Source organism: Stomoxys calcitrans, chromosome 5, assembly GCF_963082655.1.
Source record: "Stomoxys calcitrans chromosome 5, idStoCalc2.1, whole genome shotgun sequence".
Taxonomy (NCBI): Eukaryota; Metazoa; Arthropoda; class Insecta; order Diptera; family Muscidae; genus Stomoxys; species Stomoxys calcitrans.
In genome coordinates this window covers 124871036-124890539 of record NC_081556.1, presented here as the reverse complement: position 1 = coordinate 124890539, position 19504 = coordinate 124871036, and positions in this window count along the sequence as shown.

Below are 19504 nucleotides of genomic sequence, written 5' to 3'. Positions count from 1 at the left end.
AATTTCACTCCCAACACAGTGCAGAGTCATACATAGTAAAGAAATAAGCCGCCCGTGATGAATGATGACTTGCCAACTTTAATGATCCCATATGCGATTGTAGGTGCTCGTGTGTGTTAGTTATTTGCGCATCATAGCCATTGAAATCAACCAAACACAGATGACTAGCACTAACAGAAAGGCGGGAATACAAATGTTTTTATTGCGTTATTCAAGTGATGACAGTTGCGGTAAGTTTTTGATGCGCTTTCAAAACCAATAAAGTCTGACATGATAATTGTAATGAATTATCATTTCCATTTCATTATTTACAAATGCACCGACCATTAAGAGAGATGATGGGTAGTAAGAAGGGTCGAAGGGAGGAGAAGGGTGGGAGATGATTGCTTCGCTATACACAAAGAGTTTGCCTAAAGACAACAGACTGGCTGACGACTGATTGTTAAGACAACAACATCAATCACATGGCAAAATTGTGCATTTCAAACCTATAATCATAGCATAATCGATAATCATCATTTAGAGCAAAATTGAAGTCCAAGTAAGAGGTATCGATTGTTAAATGATGAATTGAAAGCGCCAAAAAAACTAAAGGCTAGTACTGGCAAAACAAGGGCAAATAGGCGGAAATAAGTTTGTATCAAGTTTCGGCAGCAAGCGTAACTTATCCTAAGGGCAATCAGACAAACGGTTAGTTTATTGAATGGGTCAAAGGCGAAGCAATGAAAATCGATAAAGAAACTGATATTCAAGCAGGCTAAATTGAAGATTTTCTATAGAAAAACATGTTTAGCCAGGATAAATTGATGATCTTCTAACGAAAAACATATTCTGCCAGCGTAAAGTGAACATTTTATATACTAATTAAATTTCCCATGAACATTAAGATAGAGGGAAATCTTCTCTCATATCAATGAGTCCAGTCCAAGTAAAGTTTAAGCTCAATGTTAAGGGACCTCCTATTTTTATGCCTAACGGTGTTCCGCATTGCCACACCAGGTAGAGTATTATTAAGATAGCATTATACTTCACAAATGTAGCCTGCATGAGTAAGGGAATAACCACCACTGAAATTTTGAATTGAAGATTTTCTATAGAAACTCATATTCAGTCAAGCCGAATGAAAGATTTGGATATAAAATCTCATATTCAGCCAGGTTGAGTTGAAGAGTGTTTATAGGAAACCTTATTCAGCCGGGCTGAATTGAAGAATTTTCCATAAAATCTCATATTCAGCCAGGCTAAATTGAAGATTTTTATATAGAAACTCATATTTAGTTTGGCTGAATTGAAGATTTTCTATAGAAAACCTTATTCAGCCTGGCTGAATTGAAGATTTTCTATAGAAAACCTTATTCAGCCTGGCTGAATTGAAGATTTTCTATAGAAAACCTTATTCAGCCTGGCTGAATTGAAGATTTTCTATAGAAAACCTTATTCAGCCTGGCTGAATTGAAGATTTTCTATAGAAAACCTTATTCAGCCTGGCTGAATTGAAGATTTTCTATAGAAAACCTTATTCAGCCAGGCTGAATTGAAGATTTTCTATAGAAAACCTTATTCAGCCAGGCTGAATTGAAGATTTTCTATAGAAAACCTTATTCAGCCAGGCTGAATTGAAGATTTTCTATAGAAAACCTTATTCAGCCAGGCTGAATGGAAGATTTTCTATAGAAAACCTTATTCAGCCAGGCTGAATGGAAGATTTTCTATAGAAAACCTTATTCAGCCAGGCTGAATGGAAGATTTTCTATAGAAAACCTTATTCAGCCAGGCTGAATTGAAGATTTTCTGTAGAAATCTTTAATCAGCCAGGCTGTTTTCGAATGTCGATCCGATGTCGAATCTTGAATTCGTGAGCCGCTAGAGAACGCAATTATTATCCGATTGGGCTGAATTTTGCATGAAGTGGTTTGTATTGAGTTCCAACAACTGTGGTATGGTCTAAATCGGTTCAGAACCGGATATAACTCCCATATAAATTGAGCCTCTTGAGGGAGCAATTCTTATCCGATTTCGCTGAAATTTTATAGAATGAATTCAACTTTGGTCTTCAACAGACAAACTAAGTATGGCCCCAATCGGTTTATAACTTGGTATAGTTCAAATAGCATAGCAATTCTTATTCATTATCCTTTGTTTGCCTATAAAGAGATGACGGACAAAGAACTTGACAAAGGCGATCCATATGAAAGTCAGCCCGGGCGAACTTAGTACGCTTTTACTTGTTTATTATTATTTTTGTTAACTTTTAGTTTTCAACACATCATCGAAATTTTTAACAGTACATTTTGCATAATTATTTCTTAAGCTTCGATTTCATGTTATTCATCTTCATGTTTTTTGTTTTTTTTTTTTTGTTTTTAAACTCCAAAATTCGAAATTCATAGCCCATTGCCCTTGGGATGTAGCATCTATCACAAATTCTATCTTCTCTTCCTCCATTTCTGTTACTTTTTCTCTCCATTTTCCTATCAATTTTATATCAATAGGCATTAAATTATCATCAATGCCTATGTTTTGAGGTTTTCATAAATATGGTGTCTTTCGTTAGATTTATTTCCATTTATCAAAACACTTAAATCTCATTAGTCGGACAGACTGCTATCATAGAGGGAGATAGTAACCTTTTTTTTCTGATGTTCTTTTAACAAATTCTTTTGAAAATGACACAACAAATGGTTACGCATCTTCTTAATTTAGGTACATAATTTGTTAAAATAGGCTCAACATCTTAGGTTGCGTGATTTTTATATTTTGTTGCTTCATTTGAGGATGTACATACATACAGTCAAGTCCCATTGGTTGTAGTTGGGTGACCCCCCAGGCATGTTAAATGATGAAAATGAAACAAATTTAGTAGTTTAGATGTGGTTAAATACAATCACAAAATAGATGCGATGTAATCGAAAAGAATAATAGGAAAATAATGTTTTTTTATGAAATTCTACATTATAAATATAAAATTTGGGATATTTACACATGCATACATATATTTAAATCGATAATTTTGCGAAATAGTAAATTAAAAAAGTGTTTGTTTTAATAAAATTTTTAAAGTTTTCTCCAATATCTTTACATATTTATTTATTAAATAATAAACATATTTATTTACATATATGTTTGCTTAAATTTTTGTTTATACATATATATCAAGCGATAACGTTGCAAAATACCATATTAAAAAAACACATTTTGTTTTAATAAAATTAGGAAATTTTTTGTTTTGGTTTTTTATTTAAATACCATTGCAGGATGCTGTCCGTCTATAGTTCAATGCTTTCTATTCCTTGTCGTATTTTTTTATCGTAAGGAATAAAATATTAATGCTGAACAATTTTCCCCCAATGTATGCTACAACGTATATCGTCAACTCCAACTGCTGGAATAAAACCAATTTCCTAATGAAGTTTGTAGCATATCCTTGGGTGCTTGTGAAATACCATCGGGGATAAGCACAGTCGCCATAATAATGCAACTCTGGTTAAATTATAGCAACTGCTAGATTAACACCATTCTTATCCTATCGAAATTTGTAGCATATCCTTGGGTCCTTTTGAAATACCATCGGGGATAAGCACTGACTCCAAAATATTGCAACTCTGGGTAAAAGTATAGCATATTTTTAGACAACTATTAAATTAGGCTTGAACACGAATCATATAGCGACCTCTGTTTTTAATTGCTTTGTTAATAATGATTTATGGCTAATGTAAAACTTTTCAATGTCTCATTAAAAATTATTGTTTTTGTATCGATAAAGTTAATACAGTCAAACTTCTCTATAACGCTCTTCCCTTTAACAAAATGTTCTCTTTATCGAATAAAAGTTAAGAAGTAAAAACGTGTTAAGTTCGGCTGTGCCAAACTTTGGATACCCAGCACCATTAATCATCCTATTTTATTATAATTCCACGACCATATCTATAGTTATATCTAAATTGGGGCTGGTCTGGATCATATTTTATTCGGGTCCCGAGAAATCTTCTACAAGTCACAGTTTCAGCGAAATTAGGCAATAAATGCGTTTTTTATGGGATTAAGGAATCGGCCAATATGGCAGCTATATCTAAATATAGTCCGATCTAAAACATATTTGGTTCGGATGGTGGCAGGCTAACAACAACTCACTGTTTTATATATATCTTAATATAGTCCGATCTGAACCATTTTTGGTTCGGATGTCGGGACGCTCAAAGCAACGCATTGATTCAAATGTCAGCGCAATTGGATAATAAATGCAGTTTTTATGGGTTTCAGACCCTTAATCGGTCTATATCGCAGCTATATCCAAATATGGTGCGATTTGGCCCGTTGAAGAGCCTGTGTGCGACAAAAAGACGTATCTGTGCCAAATACAAGCTCAATATCTCAATTTTTGAAGGCTCTAGAGTGATTACAACAGACGGACAGACAGACGGATAGACACACGGACATCGTTAAATCGTCTTAGAATTTTACGACAATCAGAAATATATATACTTTGTAGGTTCGGAAATGAATATTTCAATGTGTTGCAAACGAAATGACTAAATGAATATACCCCATATCTTATGGTGGTGGGTATAAAGAACAGTTATTTTCTCTTATTTTTACCCACCTATATTTTTACCCACTACTGATTACCAATAAAACAGGAAGAATATAAAATTAAAATAAATTACAGCGGTCAAAAAAAGTATTCATCATTCAATGTTTTTTTTTTAATAAGTCTACAAAAGACAATTGGAATAAAAACATATTAAACTAATGATGCAGTAGTGCTTGTGTGATATATATGTACACAATTTCATTGTTTTTAAAGAAAAAAATAGTATTTATTGGAACAAAAAGGGCCATTTTACAGCTGAACACAAAAAATTAAACAAAAAAAGTATTCATCATTGCAAAAAAACAAAAAAATAAATAACATAATTTAAAAAAATTAATACTTTGTTATTCGACCACCCCGTCTTATAACTTCTTTTAAACGGTTTGACATCGATTGGACTAATTTAGCGGTTATATTTTGGTCTATATTAGTCCATTCCTCCATTATCACCTGTTGCATTTGACTCTTGCTCGAAAAATTGCGCGTTCTCAATTTGCGTTCGAGATGTTCCCAAAGATGTTCAATTGGGTTCAAGTCGGGACTTTGAGGAGGAGTTTTAATGACTTTGGGGCAGTTATACAGCATCCACATCTTCGTATTTAAAGCAGAATGTTTGGGGTCATTATCTTGATAATATTGAAAGTTATTACCAAGCCCAAGTTTTACAGCACTATCTTTTAAATTCCTCTTTAAAATGTCAATGTAATACTTATGATCCATTACTCCATTAATAATTTCAAGATTTCCCGCTCCTGAAGCCGCCATACACCCCCAAACCATTAAACCACCTCCACCATGTTTTACAGTAGCAACTGTGTTTCGTTCTTCAAGCTCTGTATTTGGTTTTCTGTACACTATGACCTTTCCATCGCACCCAAAAAGATTAAACTTGCTCTCGTCTGCAAAAATGACTGTTTTCCAAAATGATTCGGGCTGTTTTACATACATTTTTGCGAAGTTTAGCCTTTTCACTCGGTTTATTTTATTTATAAAGGGCTTCTTACGTGCAGTTCTTCCTCTGTAACTATGCCTTTTGAGTGTATTTCGAATTGTTTGTGTAGTAACTTCCTTCCCTAAATATTCCATAGTGTTTTTACGAAGAATGGTCGCATTTGTCTTCGGAGTTTTCTGAACTTGCCGCACTAGCCAACGCACATCTCCAACTGAAAGTGCTTTTGGTCGACCAGATCTTGGTTTATTGTCAACAGTTTTCGTTTCTGTCCACTTTCTGATGATGGATTGTATAGTAGATCGTGGTCTATTTAATATTTCACTGATAGTTTTTTGAGTTAAACCATTCCTGTGGTGTTTTATTATCAAAACTTTTACCTCATCAGAAACCTCGTTTTGCTTACGACCCATTTTGACAAAAACTATATTTTCAATGAAATTAAATATTTGCTGTCAAGGGCAAAGCCTCCTTTACTAAATAAAACAGAAAAGGGGGATTCCCAAATAATATTTGAATTTGACTTTGATGATAGCACATCAATGATGAATACTTTTTTTGTTCTGTTTTTGGTGTTATTATATAAAATTGCATTTTTTGCGCTAATTAAATTTATTTTTTGGATTTATTTTAAAACATATTACGAAAAATAAACTATTGCATAAAACTGCATTATTTGTTTACTTTAAATTTTCTTCAATTACCCAAAATAAGTGAATTTATTATCAATTTTGCTAATGATGAATACTTTTTTTGACCGCTGTATGTAGTGATCGGACGATAGGTAAAAAAAGGCAAAATGTAATGGTTCATCTCTTTAAGAAAAGGGGCAAAGTTAATACCGACTATATTTCCCATGCACATTCCATTAAGGAACAAGGGATTCTTCTCTCATATCAATGTGTTCTGTGCGATTAAAGTTGAAGCTCAATTATAAGGAATCTTCAGTTTAAAATAATTTTTATAGTGGCCGGACGACTTATTAAAAAATTACAATTAAAACAGGAAGAATATCTGATTAAAATACTTTATGTAATGATCGGACGATAGATAAAAAATGACAAAATGTAACGGTTTATCTACTTAAAAAAGTGGCCAAAGCCAGACATGCTAACCTCTGCACCACTGTGGCCTCCATCCCAAAGTTGATGAAGGCCGAATAAAAAATTGTGGCTGAAGAATTTGGAATGGAGAGATTTCCGAATTGTCTTAATTTTCCCAGTTGCAAAACATCGTCTAAAATGATAGCAACTTTTATGGGTTCTCGAAACAATGTCCCTGATCATATTTTTTCTCTTCTTACTCATTTATTCATCCTTCGTTTATTCGAATTTCGAAAATTTTAAAGCATTCCGCGTTACGAAATTCGATGGCGATTCTTAAGAAAAACAGAATTACATTTTACTTTTTTTCATTTTTTCAGAGATAGCTAGACGGGAGAAATATTTTCAATTTTTGAAGCGAAAAAAATTTTCGAGCAGAGTATACAGTATTGAAGATTATAACAAAAAAATTGGTTTAGCGCAAATCCTGTGTTTTTTCTTCAAAAAACAATTTCACAAATACATATTTGATATTCAAAAAATGCAAAAATCAGCTTAAGTTTGAAATTGCCGTAATCTCCTCAGATTTGCGACCTGCACAATTTTTTGAACACCGTTGAATTTGTTTAAAAATCTTCTTTCCATAGTGGTGCTGAATGAAGCCATACTACTGAATGAAGTCATACATGTATGAAAAACCTCGCAAAAAACTATTTTTTTCTGAGCGAAAAAATTCAAAGTCCTTTTGAAGGTATAAAACGCTATATCTCCCTAAATTTTTCGAATTTCGAACATTTTAGAGAATTCCACAGTTCGAAATTCGAAGACGATTCGTAAAAAAGCTAGAACTACTTAAAATTTCATATTTTATTTTTTTCGCGTTTCGAAATTCGATGGCGATTCTTAAGAAAAACAGAATTACATTTTACTTTTTTTCATTTTTTCAGAGATAGCTAGACGGGAGAAATATTTTCAATTTTTGAAGCGAAAAAAATTTTCGAGCAGAGTATACAGTATTGAAGATTATAACAAAAAAATTGGTTTAGCGCAAATCCTGTGTTTTTTCTTCAAAAAACAATTTCACAAATACATATTTGATATTAAAAAAATGCAAAAAATCAGCTTAAGTTTGAAATTGCCGTAATCTCCTCAGATTTGCGACCTGCACAATTTTTTGAACACCGTTGAATTTGTTTAAAAATCTTCTTTCCATAGTGGTGCTGAATGAAGCCATACTACTGAATGAAGTCATACATGTATGAAAAACCTCGCAAAAAACTATTTTTTCTGAGCGAAAAAATTCAAAGTCCTTTTGAAGGTATAAAACGCTATATCTCCCTAAATTTTTCGAATTTCGAACATTTTAGAGAATTCCACAGTTCGAAATTCGAAGACGATTCGTAAAAAAGCTAGAACTACTTAAATTTTCATATTTTATTTTTTTCGCATTTTTTTAGCCAAGCCTAACCCCTTATGAAAATTTTCAATTTTTGATGCGAAAAAAGTTTTCGAGTTGAGTATACAGTATTGAAGATTGTGGCAAAAAATTGGGACTAGTTCAACTCCTATGTTTTTTCTGCAAAAATTAAGCTCAAAATCGCATAGTTCATATCCGAAAAGTGCTACAAAAGGCAACTTGTTTTCGAAATTGTTGTAGTTTCCTCAGTTTTGCGAACTTCAAAAGTTTTCAGACACCGTTGAATTCGTGAAGAAAGCCGCTTTCCGTCATGGTGCTGTATAAAGCAATAGTGTTAATTTTTCTATAAAAAACATGGCAAAAAACAAGTTTGTTTGGGCGTAAAAATTCAAAGTCGTTTTCAAGACCTAAAACGCTGTAATTCTTTATTTTTTTCGAGATTCGAAAATTTTCGAACATTCCGCAGTTCGAAATTCGAAGACGATTCGTGAAATAACTAGAACTACTTAAAATTTCATATTTTATTTTTTTCGCATATTTTTAGCCAAGCCTAACTTCTTATGAAATTTTTCAATTTTTGATGCGAAAAAAATTTTCGAGTTGAGTACTCAGTATTGAAGATTGTGGCAAAAAAATAGAATTAATGCAATTCGTATGTTTTTTTCTGCAAAAATCAAGCTCAAAATCGCATAATTCACATCCGAAAAATGTTATAAAAATCAACTTGAATTCAAAACTGCTGTAACTTTCTTAGTTTTTCGAACTTTAAATCTCTGAGGACAATGGTTGATTCGTTACGAAACTCTTTCCATAATGGTACTGGACGAAGCAATACAATTTTCTATTTCCCAGAAAACTTTTGAGTATTACTTCAAAATTGCATAATTGATATTCAAAAAAACTTACTTGAGTTTGCAATTGCTGTAACTTCCTTAGTTTTGCGAACTTCAAAAGTTATCCGACACCATTGGATTCGTGAAGTTAACTTCTTTCCGTAATGGTGCTGGATGAAGCAATAATGTTAAGTTTTCTATGAAAACCATTGCAAAAACCAATTTATTTTGGGCGTACAAATTCAAGGACTTTTCAAGACCAAAAATGTCAACCATTCCGCAGTTCGAAATTCGAAGACGATTCGTAAAAAAACTAGAACTACTTAAAATTTAATATTCTCTTTTTTCGCATTTTTTACCAAAGCCTAACCCCTTATGAAAATTTAAAATTTTTGAAGATTGCGGCAAAAAAGAAAAGTGGAGATTAATTCACGCATATAGTCTTTTTTTCTTTTTGTGCATTGTTTTAGATAGTGATTTATCTAGAGAAGTTCAAAGAAATTATTATTATGTAGTGATTTAATATTATTATTTGATATAGAATAAAAAAAATATTGCAATTCTTTATTTAGTTTTCGAGGTATTACCCTTGAAGTCGAATCAAATTATCTAAATATTGTGTATGTTTTTGAAAATTGAAAATAGATTAAAATAAAAATCTAACATTTGTATGGGTAGCAGTTTTGTAATAGTTGGAAATTTTTCAAAATTTCGTAGGCGCAGATGAAAATGTAAATCGAGGTATTACTGTAATAGAACCGACTGGTTGGCATCCTAAAACTATGCTTCAAAACAACCGAGTAGCCACCTACTAAATAATCATACATGGTATATGTATCTGCTTGGTCAAAACATTAAAATATATTTATAAGAGATGTGGATAAGTAAAGACACACACCTAGCAACACTGTTAAATAATAAAGCATGCTTTTAGACAGCACCAAACAATTGACAAGATCCACCAGCAAAATTTGTATAATTTTTATTCACATTATATATATATATATATATATATATATATATATATATATATATATATATATATATATATATATATATATATATATATATATATATATATATATATATATATATATATATATATATATATATATATATATATATATATGTATATATTTATATATCTGAGGTGGTGGATATCCAAACTTGTTGTTGTTTTGATATCCATTACGCGATTTTGAGCTTATTTTTTGAAGCAAAAATTTGGAATATTAATTACTTCATCCAGCACCACTACGAAAAGATATTTTCTTCACGAATCCAATTGTGTTGGAAAACTTCTGAAGTTATAAAAATTAAGGTAATTACAGCAATTGCAAACTCAAGTTGGTTTCTTTTTTGGAATATTAATTATGCGATTTTGAAGCAATACCCTAAAGTTTTCAATGAAATAGAAAATAGTATTGATTCGACCAGTACCATTATGGATAGAGAGTTTTTTCACGAATCCAGCGGTACCCTAAGAGATTTTAAGTTCGCAAAACTGAGAAAGTAACAGCAATTTCGAAAACAAGTTGCTTTTTTTGGATATGAGTTATGCGAATTTGAGCTTAATTTTTGCAGAAAAAACATAGGAGTTGAACTAGTCCCAATTTTTTGGCACAATCTTCAATACTCTATACTCAACTCGAAAATTTAAATTTTTCATAAGGGGTTAGGCTTGGCTAAAAAAAATGCGAAAAAAATAAAATATGAAATTTTAAGTAATTCTGTATATTGTACGAATCGTCTTCGAATTTCGAACTGCGGAATGCTAGAAAATTTTCGAAATTCGAAAAAACGAAGGAATTACAGCGTTTTAGGCCTTGAAAACGACCTTGAATTTTTACGCCCAAACAAACTTGTTTTTTGCGAAGTTTTTTTATAGAAAAATTAACACTATTGCTTCATACAGCACCATGGCGAAAAGCGGATTTCTTCACGAATCCAACGGTGTCTGAAAACTTTTGAAGTTCGCAAAACTAAGAAAGTTACAGTAATTTCGAAAACAAGTTGCCTCTTTTAGCACTTTTCGGATATGAATTATGCGATTTTGAGCTTAATTTTTGCAGGAAAATCATAGGAGTTGAACTAGTCCCAATTTTTTGCCACAATCTTCAATACTGTATACTCAACTCGAAAAATTTTTTCGCTTCAAAAATTGAAAATTTTCATAAGGGGTTAGGCTTGGCTAAATAAATGCGAAAAAAATAAAATATGAAATTTTAAGTAATTCTGTATATTGTACGAATCGTCTTCGAATTTCGAACTGCGGAATGCTTGAAAATTTTCGAAATTCGAAAAAACGAAGGAATTACAGCGTTTTAGGCCTTGAAAACGACCTTGAATTTTTACACCCAAACAAACTTGTTTTTTGCGATGTTTTTTATGGAAAAATTAACACTATTGCTTCATACAGCACCATGGCGGAAAGCGGCTTTCTTCACGAATCCAACGGTGTCTGAAAACTTTTGAAGTTCGCAAAACTAAGAAAGTTACAGTAATTTCGAAAAAAAATTGCCTTTTTTAGCACTTTTCGGATATGAATTATGCGATTTTGAGCTTAATTTTTGCAGAAAAAACATAGGAGTTGAACTAGTCCCAATTTTTTGCCACAATCTTCAATACTGTATACTCAACTCGAAAAATTTTTTCGCATCAAAAATTGAAAATTTTCATAAGGGGTTAGGCTTGGCTAAAAAAATGCGAAAAAAATAAAATATGAAATTTTAAGTAATTCTGTATATTGTACGAATCGTCTTCGAATTTCAAACTGCGGAATGTTTAAAAATTTTTGAATCTCGAAAAAATGAAGGAGTTACAGCATTCTAAGGCTTGAAAAAGACTTTGAATTTTTGCGAATTTTAGCGCAATAGAAAACAAATCCAATCTTACTTCCCTTTGGATTGGATTTGTTTTCTGCTGTGCTTATGAAACAAGTCGACTTAAAGTGCCCTGTTCAAGTTCAGATATGTGCTTTACAACTTACTCTAGTTGGAATGGTTGTAAAGCACCATGATCCATTTGACTTCTCCTGCTGATGATTTTTCTTGGTCGAAAATGAAATCGCGATACAGTAAAACATTCAAATGCTTCTAGCAACAACACACTTTTTGCTGACTTTTTAATGTTTTTTTGCTATACTATTGTTTGAATAGAAAGCATTAAACAATGGTCTAAAGCCGGACAATATTCTGCAATGGAATCTCAATAAGATTTTAAAACCAAATAAAGAAGGCGCAAACGGACATTTTCGTATAATTTTTTAGCTGATCCCACTTTTTCATAATGAGTCTTATTGCTGTGTGTACCGGGATGTTCGTAAACCAGGATATGGCATCTAAGGAGTTGAGGATTTCATCATCGTTCGGTATAAAAACTTTCAGTTTAGTTGAGTTGAGTTTTTAATGTTGTAGTTCTGTGAGCTATATTCTTCAATAGTTTACCTAACCTATGTGTTTTGACAAATGATAGCAGGGCACATAGGCAGAGGAAATTATGGGTCTCAGTGGAATATCGGGTTTGTGGATTTTTGGCAACCCAAGATCAAGATTTTTGGCAAGCACCATAGATCCGAGGTGCATGAGCTGCAGAACAATGAAGTTGTCTGTTCAGGAAACTATCTATGTGATTGTTATACCCTACACCACTACTGTAGTAAAGGGTTTATAACTTAGTGAATTTATTTGTAACACCCAGAAGGAAGAGAGAAAGACCCATTGATAAGTATACCGGTCGACTCAGAATCACTTTCTGATTCGAATTGGCTATGTCCGTCTGTCCATATTACTTTGTGTACAGAGTACAGGTCTCAGTTTTCAACCGATCGTCTTAAAATTTGGTACAGGCATGTTTTTTGGCCTAGAGATGAAGCCTATTGAAATTGGAAAAAATCGGTTCAGATTTGGATATAGCTCCCATATATATGTTCGTCCGATTTTCAGTAATACTGCAATAAAATGGTCATTTGTTAACCGATTCTCTATAAACTTAACAGGACGGTTTTTTTTAAGACTCTCGACATTACTTGTGAATTTCATGGAAATCGGTTCAGATTTAGATATAGCTCTCATATATGTACATCGCCGATTTCCACTCCTAGAGCCTCTGCAAGCGCATTTATTGACCAATCTTCCCTAAACTTCGTACAACGCTTTCCTTGACGCCTGTCACAGTATCTTGCTAGAAATCGGTTCAGATTTAGATATAGATCCCATATATATGTTCGTCCGATTTGCAGTAATATTGCAATAAAATGGTCTTTTGTTAACCGATTCTCTCGAAATTCAGCAGGAGGGATTTTTTCTAAGGACTCTCGACATCACTAGTTAATTTCATGGAAATCGGTTCAGATTTAGATATATGTTCGTCAGATTTTGGCTAATTTTCAATAATGTTGTCATTTGTCAACCGTAGTTATTACAGTTTGAACATATTTGCTCCATCAAAATTGGCTCAGAATTGGATATAGCTCCCACATTGTACTTATTGGGTAGGTGTAGGGTATTATACAATCGGCACCGCCCGACTTTTGCCTTCCTTACTGGTTTTTGTGTAATACAGTTATAGATTTGTTGTTGGTTCGTTGAAGCTTTGTGATTGGGTCATTTCTAAGTACTTTGTACGTATTTTTGTCCTGTAATAGTGCCGGCATTTTCGCTTTAGTTTGCCATAGTTCATTATTTTCGCCTTCGTCGCTACATTCAACCCAAATTAAACAACTTTTTGTTTTGTTTTTATTCATTTATTATTTATTTTATGTGTATTTTCTTTATGGTTCAATATAATATTGTATAATTTTTTTTTTTTTTGTTGTGTGTTTGCCTTTTCCTTTCTTTTGTTCGTCATTTATCGACATTTAACTGATATATTGCGGGTGTGTCTACTGTTTCCTTTCTCTCATTTCATTCGTCATATCATATCTGGGATGTATACGAATCGCATTTCACTTGTGGTTGTGGGTTTTATGTCAATTCTGTTTTTTTTCTTTTCTAATATTTATTTCATCACTAAGTTGCTGTTTTAATTTTTTCGCCAAAGTTTTTTTGTTTTTAATTAAATTTTGATGCCAAACGCGTAGCTTCCTTAGGGGGAGGCATTTCATTATTTTTTTTTGTTACTTTAATAAATATTTTTACAATTAAAAAAAGGTTTTATTTATATGGGTTTGAAGACTTTTTTTCTACACAGACAAAAAATATGCTTTTAGTTTTGTTTTTAATTTTTGTTTTATAGGAAACATAAATTTGTATAAATTTTTGCATTTTGTGTCAAAGTAAAAGCTAAAAATTAAAAACTAAAATTCATTTTTAATTTTGTTATAAGTATTTTATGTTTTAGTTTTTTAATGATATTATAGGCTCTGTTTATTGTATAATTATTATTAATTTATATATATATATATATTTTTATTTTTTGTTATATTTACAGTGTTCAGACAAATATTAAGAGTAAATTATGATACATTTGTTGCTGGTTTTGAGTTTTTATTTAAGTATACGTTTTAACAATATTTGTTTTTTCTTTTTTTTCGTTTGTTTTTTTTATATGCGTTTGCTAATACTAATTTATGTTCTTAACTATGCATTAAGTTTCTCTACCATCACTAACTATTTCTGTTATTTTATTTAAAAAAATCATTTTTTTACGTAAATTGTTTTCTCATTTTTGCTGTAAAATATAATCGTTTTTATTTCTCGAATTGATTGATTTGATAATTTTTTGTTTGGTTTATTGTGCTGCACTGGTTTTTATTTTTGTTTGCATTTTGTTTTTATTTTAGATTTGCTTTTGGAAAAGAAAGGTAAAAACGTGGAATGCAACATAAATAAAAAGAAGAGAGAAAAAACATGTTAGAAACTTATAAATTTTTAATAAAAAATATTAAAACAAAAAAAAACCTACAAAAAAATTTTGAACAATGAAAAAAATTGTAAACCATGCCTAAAAAATATGATAGCAAATTTTGAAACAAAAACCATAGGAAATCTTTCGAAATCTACTATTTATAAGAAATTTGGTCAAACGTGGAAGTCGAAAATTCAACTACGACATGCTAAAACGCTGTAATTCCTTCATTTTTCGAAGATTCGTGAAGAAAGCCGCTTTCCGCTATAGTGCTGTATGAAGCAATAGTGTTAATTTTTCTATAAAAAACATCGCAAAAAACAAGTTTGTTTGGGTGTAAAAATTCAAGGTCGTTTTCAAGGCCTAAAACGCTGTAATTCCTTCGTTTTTTCGAATTTTGAAAATTCTCAAGCATTCCGCAGTTCGAAATTCGAAGACGATTCGTACAATATACAGAATTACTTAAAATTTCATATTTTATTTTTTTTCGCATTTTTTAGCCAAGCCAAGCCTAAAACGCTGTAATTCCTTCGTTTTTTCGAATTTCGAAAATTTTCAAGTATTCCGCAGTTCGAAATTCGAAGACGATTCGTACAATATACAGAATTACTTAAAATTTCATATTTTATTTTTTTCGCATTTTTTTAGCCAAGCCAAGCCTTATGAAAATGTTCAATTTTTGATGCGAAAAAATTTTTCGAGTTAAGTATACAGTATTGAAGATTGTGGCAAAAAATTGGGACTAGTTCAACTCCTATGTTTTTTCTGCAAAAATTAAGCTCAAAATCGCATCATTCATATCCGAAAAGTGCTAAAAAAGGCGAATTGTTTTCGAAATTACTGTAACTTTCTTAGTTTAGCGAACTTCAAAAGTTTTCAGACACCGTTGGATTCGTGAAGAAAGCCGCTTTCCGCCATGGTGCTATATAAAGCAATAGCGTTAATTTTTCTAAAAAAACATGGCAAAAAACAAGTTTGTTTGGGTGTAAAAATTCAAGGTCGTTTTCAAGGCCTATAACGCTGTAATTCCTTCGTTTTTTCGAATTTCGAAAATTTTCAAGCATTCCGCAGTTCGAAATTCGAAGACGATTCGTACAATATACAGAATTACTTAAAATTTCATATTTTATTTTTTTCGCATTTTTTTAGCCAAGCCTAACCCCTTATGAAAATTTTCAATTTTTGATGCGAAAAAATTTTTCGAGTTGAGTATACAGTATTGAAGATTGTGGCAAAAAATTGGGACTAGTTCAACTCCTATGTTTTTTCTGCAAAAATTAAGCTCAAAATCGCATAATTCATATCCGAAAAGTGCTAAAAAAGGCAACTTGTTTTCGAAATTACTGTAACTTTCTTAGTTTTGCGAACTTCAAAAGTTTTCAGACACCGTTGGATTCGTGAAGAAAGCGGCTTTCCGCCATGGTGCTGTATGAAGCAATAGTGTTAATTTTTCTATAAAAAACTTCGCAAAAAACAAGTTTGTTTGGGCGTAAAAATTCAAGGTCGTTTTCAAGGCCTAAAACGCTGTAATTCCTTCGTTTTTTCGAATTTCGAAAATTTTCAAGCATTCCGCAGTTCGAAATTCGAAGACGATTCGTACAATATACAGAATTACTTAAAATTTCATATTTTATTTTTTTTCGCATTTTTTTAGCCAAGCCTAACCCCTTATGAAAATTTTCAATTTTTGATGCGAAAAAATTTTTCAAGTTGAGTATACAGTATTGAAGATTGTGACGAAAAATTGGGACTAGTTTAACTCCTATGTTTTTTCTGCAAAAATTAAGCTCAAAATCGCATAATTCATATCCGAAAAGTGCTAAAAAAGGCAACTTGTTTTCGAAATTACTGTAACTTTCTTAGTTTTGCGAACTTCAAAAGTTTTCAGACACCGTTGGATTCGTGAAGAAAGCCACTTTCCGCCATGGTGCTGTATGAAGCAATAGTGTTAATTTTTCTATAAAAAACTTCGCAAAAAACAAGTTTGTTTGGGCGTAAAAATTCAAGGTCGTTTTCAAGGCCTAAAACGCTGTAATTCCTTCGTTTTTTCGAATTTCGAAAATTTTCAAGCATTCCGCAGTTCGAAATTCGAAGACGATTCGTACAATATACAGAATTACTTAAAATTTCATATTTTATTTTTTTCGCATTTTTTTAGTCAAGCCCCTTATGAAATTTTTCAATTTTTGATCCGAAAAAATTTTTCGAGTTGAGTATACAGTATTGAAGATTGTGGCAAAAAATTGGGACTAGTTCAACTCCTATGTTTTTTCTGCAAAAATTAAGCTCAAAATCGCATAATTCATATCCGAAAAGTGCTAAAAAGGCAACTTGTTTTCGAAATTACTGTAACTTTCTTAGTTTTGCGAACTTCAATAGTTTTCAGACACCGTTGAATTCGTGAAGAAAGCGGCTTTCCGCCATGGTGCTGTATGAAGCAATAGTGTTAATTTTTCTATAAAAAACATCGCAAAAAACAAGTTTGTTTGGGCGTAAAAATTCAAGGTCGTTTTCAAGGCCTAAAACGCTGTAATTCCTTCGTTTTTTCGAATTTCGAAAATTTTCAAGCATTCCGCAGTTCGAAATTCGAAGACGATTCGTACAATATACAGAATTACTTAAAATTTCATATTTTATTTTTTTCGCATTTTTTTAGCCAAGCCTAACCCCTTATGAAAATTTTCAATTTTTGATGCGAAAAAAATTTTCGAGTTGAGTATTCAGTATTGAAGATTGTGGCAAAAAATTGGGACTAGTTCAACTCCTATGTTTTTTCTGCAAAAATTAAGCTCAAAATCGCATAATTCATATCCGAAAAGTGCTAAAAAGGCAACTTATTTTAGAAATTACTATAACTTTCATAGTTTTGCGAACTTCAAAAGTTTTCAGACACCGTTGGATTCGTGAAGAAAGCCGCTTTCCGCCATGGTGCTGTATGAAGCAATAGTGTTAATTTTTCCATAAAAAACATCGCAAAAAACAAGTTTGTTTGGGCGTAAAAATTCAAGGTCGTTTTCAAGGCCGAAAACGCTGTAATTCCTTCGTTTTTTCGAATTTCGAAAAATTTCAAGCATTCCGCAGTTCGAAATTCGAAGACGATTCGTACAATATACAGAATTACTTAAAATTTCATATTTTATTTTTTTCGCATTTTTTTAGCCAAGCCTAACCCCTTATGAAAATTTTCAATTTTTGATGCGAAAAATTTTTTCGAGTTGAGTATACAGTATTGAAGATTGTGGCAAAAAATTGGGACTAGTTCAACTCCTATGTTTTTTCTGCAAAAATTAAGCTCAAAATCGCATAATTCATATCCGAAAAGTGCTAAAAAAGGCAACTTGTTTTCGAAATTACTGTAACTTTCTTAGTTTTGCGAACTTCAAAAGTTTTCAGACACCGTTGGATTCGTGAAGAAAGCCGCTTTCCGCCATGGTGCTGTATGAAGCAATAGTGTTAATTTTTCCATAAAAAACATCGCAAAAAACAAGTTTGTTTGGGCGTAAAAATTCAAGGTCGTTTTCAAGGCCGAAAACGCTGTAATTCCTTCGTTTTTTCGAATTTCGAAAATTTTCAAGCATTCCGCAGTTCGAAATTCGAAGACGATTCGTACAATATACAGAATTACTTAAAATTTCATATTTTATTTTTTTCGCATTTTTTTAGTCAAGCCTAACCCCTTATGAAATTTTTCAATTTTTGATCCGAAAAAATTTTTCGAGTTGAGTATACAGTATTGAAGATTGTGGCAAAAAATTGGGACTAGTTCAACTCCTATGTTTTTTCTGCAAAAATTAAGCTCAAAATCGCATAATTCATATCCGAAAAGTGCTAAAAAAGGCAACTTGTTTTCGAAATTACTGTAACTTTCTTAGTTTTGCGAACTTCAAAAGTTTTCAGACACCGTTGGATTCGTGAAGAAAGCGGCTTTCCGCCATGGTGCTGTATGAAGCAATAGTGTTAATTTTTCCATAAAAAACGGCGCAAAAAACAAGTTTGTTTGGGCGTAAAAATTCAAGGTCGTTTTCTAGGCCGAAAACGCTGTAATTCCTTCGTTTTTTCGAATTTCGAAAATTTTCAAGCATTCCGCAGTTCGAAATTCGAAGACGATTCGTACAATATACAGAATTACTTAAAATTTCATATTTTATTTTTTTCGCATTTTTTTAGTCAAGCCTAACCCCTTATGAAATTTTTCAATTTTTGATCCGAAAAAATTTTTCGAGTTGAGTATACAGTATTGAAGATTGTGGCAAAAAATTGGGACTAGTTCAACTCCTATGTTTTTTCTGCAAAAATTAAGCTCAAAATCGCATAATTCATATCCGAAAAGTGCTAAAAAAGGCAACTTGTTTTCGAAATTACTGTAACTTTCTTAGTTTTGCGAACTTCAAAAGTTTTCAGACACCGTTGGATTCGTGAAGAAAGCGGCTTTCCGCCATGGTGCTGTATGAAGCAATAGTGTTAATTTTTCCATAAAAAACGGCGCAAAAAACAAGTTTGTTTGGGCGTAAAAATTCAAGGTCGTTTTCAAGGCCGAAAACGCTGTAATTCCTTCGTTTTTTCGAATTTCGAAAAATTTCAAGCATTCCGCAGTTCGAAATTCGAAGACGATTCGTACAATATACAGAATTACTTAAAATTTCATATTTTATTTTTTTCGCATTTTTTTAGCCAAGCCTAACCCCTTATGAAAATTTTCAATTTTTGATGCGAAAAATTTTTTCGAGTTGAGTATACAGTATTGAAGATTGTGGCAAAAAATTGGGACTAGTTCAACTCCTATGTTTTTTCTGCAAAAATTAAGCTCAAAATCGCATAATTCAT